The sequence below is a fragment of the Rhinolophus sinicus genome, linkage group LG03, assembly GCF_036562045.2.
Source record: "Rhinolophus sinicus isolate RSC01 linkage group LG03, ASM3656204v1, whole genome shotgun sequence".
NCBI lineage: Eukaryota > Metazoa > Chordata > Mammalia > Chiroptera > Rhinolophidae > Rhinolophus > Rhinolophus sinicus.
Genome location: NC_133753.1, coordinates 64,734,878 through 64,740,890, shown reverse-complemented (window position 1 = coordinate 64,740,890; position 6,013 = coordinate 64,734,878).

The following is a 6,013-nucleotide window of genomic DNA, read 5'->3' as shown; positions in this document are numbered from 1 at the left end:
GAAGGAACAACATGGAGCCAGCAGCAGGGATACTGTTGCCCAGGTGGGGCTGAGGGGAGGAAGCAAGGAGGTCACAGGCGAAGGGACCCCACAGAGGTTGGGTCCAAAACACAGGGGTCTCTCCCAGGGCCCGAGGGTGCTGGGACCAAGCTGGAGGTGGGAGCTGCGGGTGGGGCAGGGCCCAGGTAGGATTGAGTGTTTTGAATAGGCAAAGTTTGCTGAACACCCAGCTCTTCTTTCTCAATGCTTCCTCCCCATGAAAATGAGGTGCAAGTGAGGCAATCACGCCCTTACCCACTACATGAGACTCTCCTCTTGGCCGTCTGGGCCTGGCTGAGACCTAGAACCCCCACTGACCCCTCAAAACAAGTAGCTTTGAGCAACCCTTGGCCACCAGCTTCCATTGGGCTCTCTTGCCACGCTCTCTCCTCTGCTCTGTGCACAGGCCTGCGGTGAGAACACTTGAGGCAGGAGGCTGCTTGGAGAGGCCTCAGCTCTGCTCACCTGCTCAGGGTGTATAGCCCTAACGTGGCCTCGGCCCAGGGAGCTCAGCCCCAGCCCAGCTCAGCTAACCCACTTCCTCTTGCTTAACCTGATCTGCTTATCACCCTTGTTAATTCAACTTGGGGAGCAAGGAGCTCTGCCCAGGACTTCCTTCCCCTCTCAGGGCCTGGCTTTCTGTCCCAGGTTCTGCCACGAGCCTTTGTGCCACCCCCTGAGACCCTCGCTCAGGACCTAGAACTGTCTCTGCTGGCCAGTCTGGGCCAGGGCAGGGTGATGAGGGCCAGTGGGGACTGAAGCTAAGGGGATTCCTAGCACAAAAATAATGACTAGAAAACCAATTTTAGGACCATTGGGGTGGTGCATGGAGCAAGGCCTGACTGAGCCTGTGGAAGCAGCTTGGAAATCCTCCAGCTTCCTTGCCCTTCGCCCTCAGGACTCTTCTCTCCCCTCCCTCCACACCCTGCTGTCTCCCATCTCTCTTCCCCCATCCCTTCAGCTGGGGGCCTCTCTGGGGGCCCTTAGCAGTTCCAATCCCCTCCCTGGGATCAGGTTTCCTTCGTCTGTTTGAATGGATTTTGCAAGGGAAATCCCTGCCCCTTCCCAAAGCCCCTGCACCTGTCACCTGCAGCCAGCCCTGATCCTGCACCCAAATTCCCCTCCCTCTTATCTGCCCTGCAGCCACCAGCCGTCTCTCCTCTTTGGGCCTGGAAAGACAAACCACCCCCCTTGGCCTGGAGAGGGGAAAGGACGGGCTCCTCTCATTTTATAGGATTGGGTGCCACAGGAAAGCAAGGAGTTCAAATTCTTTACTCTGATCCTTTCACTCTCTGAAGGTGAAGGCTCTAAATCCACAGAATAAATCCTCACCCATTTTTACCCAGTGATAGCACTGCTTGGACCCAGTTCTTGAGAACCCCCCCCCCCTCACACACACACACACAGCTGTAGCTTCCATAGGGCCTGTACTCTCCTGCTCACATCCTACAAAGCAGCCCTCAGAATGCAGGAAATCCACACATTAGGGAAGCTGAGAAAACCTTCTTGAAAGGGCTTTTTTTCTTTTAAAAGTACAGTTAGGTTTTTTTAAATGTGGGTTGACACAAAAAAATATTGTATAAATAATGGTAGAATGGATATGGAGAAAATCAGGAGGTCACACGAATAACTGGTTTGGGAAACGTGCCTCTTAGGCTGGGCTGGGGGTGGCAGGCGGGGCGTGGAAACAGTCTGCAAAGCTCACTCCCAGGGCAGAATTTGGAAGGGCGAGGATGCCCCCTGCTGGGTGCATTGGAAAGCACTGTGCCTCCTGGGGAAAGGCTGGGATCCAGGGAAAGCAGACCCTTAGGGAATTCGCTGGACGGTGTGTGTCGGTTGTGATCTGCGGACATGCATATGCTGGCGAGTTTGGCATGTGTGAGTGTTGGGCCATAGAAGCACTAAGAACTTACAGGCAGCTCGCTGTTGTCTCCTAGGGAGATGCTAGCGGCCTGGAGCCTTGGAGACCATCCAGAATTCACTTGCTCACTTGGCAGCTTTGTGTGGAGACCTTGTGCTTTGGTTTCCCATTCTGTTCATCAGAGAAGTTTAGTGGTAGGAATTGAACTCAGATCTTCAGGTGACCCAGTTACCAGCCAAACAAGAGTCAGATTAGGTGGCTCTCTTACCTGATGCCATGATTTACCTGACAAAGCAGTGGGGGTCAGAAGCCTGGAAGCCTGTTGTAGGTCTTGGGCCAATAGCTAGCTTACTTTTGGAATGAAAAGGGCTCATTTGTTGCGTCCTCTGGAGTCTGTTTCTCAGTCTGGCCCAGGGAGCCACACTCACGACTCCGCGAACCCAGCCACTTACTAGCTGGTTTACCTTATCATACTTAACCTTCCTGTGCCTCAACTCTCTCGCCTATAAAAGCAGGATAATAATGTCTCAAGGGATGTTGTAAGGAGTAAATAATATAATGGATGTAAAATACTTAATACAGTGCCTGCATATGAGCTCAATAATAGTATTTTCTTAGCAGACCCTGACAGGAGATATGTAGTTTTTCAGTACTTGCTCCTCAGTATATATGCTACTCTTTCCATAACAAATATCTTCACTGACTTGCTCTTTGGAGATTGGTTGTTTTTGTTTTGTTTGTCCAGAACTTTGTGTGACTCAGAGGCTGAACCCACCTTCCCGGGCAGGCTGAGTTAGGGGTGCTCCTGGTTGTAGACCTGAAGCAGGCTGTCCCCCAAGTGTCCAAAATTCATGAAGTGCCAACCTCTCACCACCTTTTCACCACCACAATCCCCACAGGTGATAAAGCAGGCATGAGAATGAGGACCAGGAGCTGTCCATCAGTCTGGCTGAACGTCCAGCTGTGGCCTCAGATCAAGCCATCCTCTGCGTGCTGAGAGCTGAGTGTGGATGGAGGCAGAGACAAGGCTGGGTAGCAGGTGCTGAGAGTCTAACCCCGTAGGTAGGAGAGGAGAGACAATCAAGAGTTCTCTGCAAAAGCCCAGGAGGAAGCTGTTGCCTTTCTCCCTTGCCCAGCCCTTCTACAATCATAGAAGGAACCATCTGGGACTTCGAAGCAGAAACAAATCAATCCCATGTGTATTTCCCTTTGAAGTGCCATTTTGGATCAAACTCACCTGGAGGTGTAACTGAGTGAACACTGGACCCATCTTTAGGAAACCCAGATTTTAGTCTCAAGCAGAGCAAAGGTTTGCTGTGTGCCCTCAGCAGGTTACCTGAACTCTCTGATCTGTTAAGCTTTTGATCATTTCTAAGATTCCCTCCAGCTCTAAAAATTTCTCTCTTTCCAATCCAAAGGGCCAATCTTGTCACTTTTATTTCCCGCCGTTCCTCTGACAGATGGCAAACCTAGAGATGAGAGGCATAGATGGCAGGAAAGGATTGACCCCTATGCCAGCAGGACATTCTTGTACACAATCCAAGAACCATCTTCTCTGCCTCTGTTTATCTGTGAAATGGGCCCATTCATTAGACGATGTCCTTCTCCAGGTGGGCATGGTGCATTGCACATGTGGAATGCCCCCAGAACAGACTGATTGTTTCTATCCTTACTCCTGTTCATCCACCTTTTTATCAGGACCTGGGCAAAGCCACAGTGAACAAGCCCCTCAACTTTGTGAATAGCATGAAGCCAGTGAGAACAGGAAATATGTTGTAGGACACATTCAAGATCACCAAACATCCTAACCTGCTGGAGTCACAGCCTGAACCTCAAAGGTGAAATGAACAGGGCTTAACTGAGAGATCTGGGCTTGGCTCCAAGGCACCGACTGTACAAACACAGGGTGGGGAAGTGGTGGCTTAGCAGAGCATGTGTGAATAAAACTGACAGCCAGTTCCAGCCAGAACTGGTTTTTGCTGACAGCCAGTTCCATGAGTCAAATAAAAAGGTTGCCAGAAAAGCTGATGGACTCTTAACCTGCTGAGTTGACGTTGAGTACTGAACCCAGGGATTCTCCATCTTGATATCAATCAGACTTGTCTGGTAACACTGTGTATTCCTTGTTGTAGCCAGACCCTCTGAATCAGGACCTGGGATGGGTGTGTGGGCAGAGGGGAAGGAAAGTGAGAAGTGTGGATTTCTACAGAGTTTCACTCTTGGTTCCAATGTGTAGCCAGGGCTCTAGAATCAACAAAGACAGTCCCATTCTCATTCTTGACATGTCAGACCACATCTGACGTACTTTGGGACTTTGATTTTGTTGCTTTATTGTGGGGAAACACACAGCTAGAGGACATTTAGTGGAGGGCAGGTGGGATTTGGGATTCACGCAATGCTCTGTGAGAACTGCTGAAGGGAACCATGGCATAGAAGACATAGGTGGCCAGGAGGTCTGCCTTCGGATGGATGAGACTTGTTCTCTGAGGTCCCAAGATTAGAATTTTAGGTGACATAGGTGACTGTCTTACATCAGGTTTTTCATGAAACATTATGAGACAGAGATTTGCTTGCAAGAAGTTTATTGGGAGCTGCTCGCAAAAACAACCCAACACATTTGAGGAAGTGGAGGAGTCAGGATTGAACGGAAGAAGACATTGATGAGTGATGCAGTCACAACAAAGGAAGCCCCCACAGGGACGTCTGCGGTTGGGATGACCCTTCAGAACTGGACCCAACTGAAGCAAGAGGGCTGGACCTTTGAATCCTCACATTGACCAGGCAGATTAACCCTAGGAAGGGCTCATGAAGCCTGGTAAGGCAGTTCCCTTTGGAAATGCCCAGGGAGAGACTCAGCTATGAGCCATGAACAGCCAACAAACATTCCTGGCAACTTGGAGATAAGTTTCTTGGTCCCAAAGGCAGGATCTGGGTGATGCACCATAGCACCAATGACATACCCCCCTTGGCACAGCTCCAACTTACTGGCTTCATTTGGCGAGCTCCCTCTGCACAATTCTGGTGACCACTTTCTCTGGGAAATTTACAGGAAGGTAAGTAGGAGGAAATAGAGGCCCCACTACTGAAGCTTGTCTTGGTGTCACAACTGATATTCAGCATTCTCCCCACCCAGTTACCTATTCTAGATTCTACCTTCAGCTTGTACCTGTGCTGGTCTAGATGGCTTACTTGGCATTCCTGAGGGGTCTAAGCCCCAATTACCATGCCCTTCTCAAACCAAGCTTCTGAATTTGTCCACTTACTATCAAAATTGGGCAAGGGAATACCAAGAGACACCCCAGTGGATCACCTGGGTGCCAAACATATTCTTCCCTAATCTCACTATGTAGTAGCAGCTCTATCTCTTCTAAAGGATCAGAGTCAAGCACCCCTGCCAGGAAGTGACTCCTTTCTTTGCCTGCTGGTCTCTTGGCACAAGGACTCTGAAGGACAGAAAGCAGCCACACTGAATGTTTATGGGATTCTTGTTCTGTCCCCTGGTGGAAGTGTTCTGCCTCTGGGACCCAGATTCTCTAAACCCAGAGAGCCTGGAACTGTATGAATAGGAACCACAAATTGCCCTCCCCCAAGGGTCACTGGGAGTGATGGTAAGTGAGGTTATTCCTCCTTCCACCCCTCATTTCCTGACCTCTGTATTTTAGCTGTTGAGCCATAACACAATGTTATAGTTATTGAATAGGGTGCATACTTCATGCCGGAGCACAGAGTCCTATCATCTCTAGTGCTTCAGCGTCATCTTTGAAAAGTTACTTTACTCTATCAACTCTATTCACCAGTGGGCAGCAAAGTATGACATATACCAAGAAGATTCCACGACCATATGCCCACTCTTTTGCTATGACATGGGGCGCCTGGTCTGATGCAAAGTTATGTGAGGTCCCATGTCAGTGAATCAAACACTCTAAGTCCGCAGAGAGTGGTGCTGGTTGAGGCCTTTAGCAGAAAAGAGAAATCCGTATCTAGAATATATGCCCGTTCAAGTCAAGATGAATCACTAATTGTTCCAGAATAACTACCTGATAGGTTGTTGTGAGACAAATGAGACAAGGAATGTAAGTGCCTGGCACATAATAAGGGTGTGGATGTCACTGC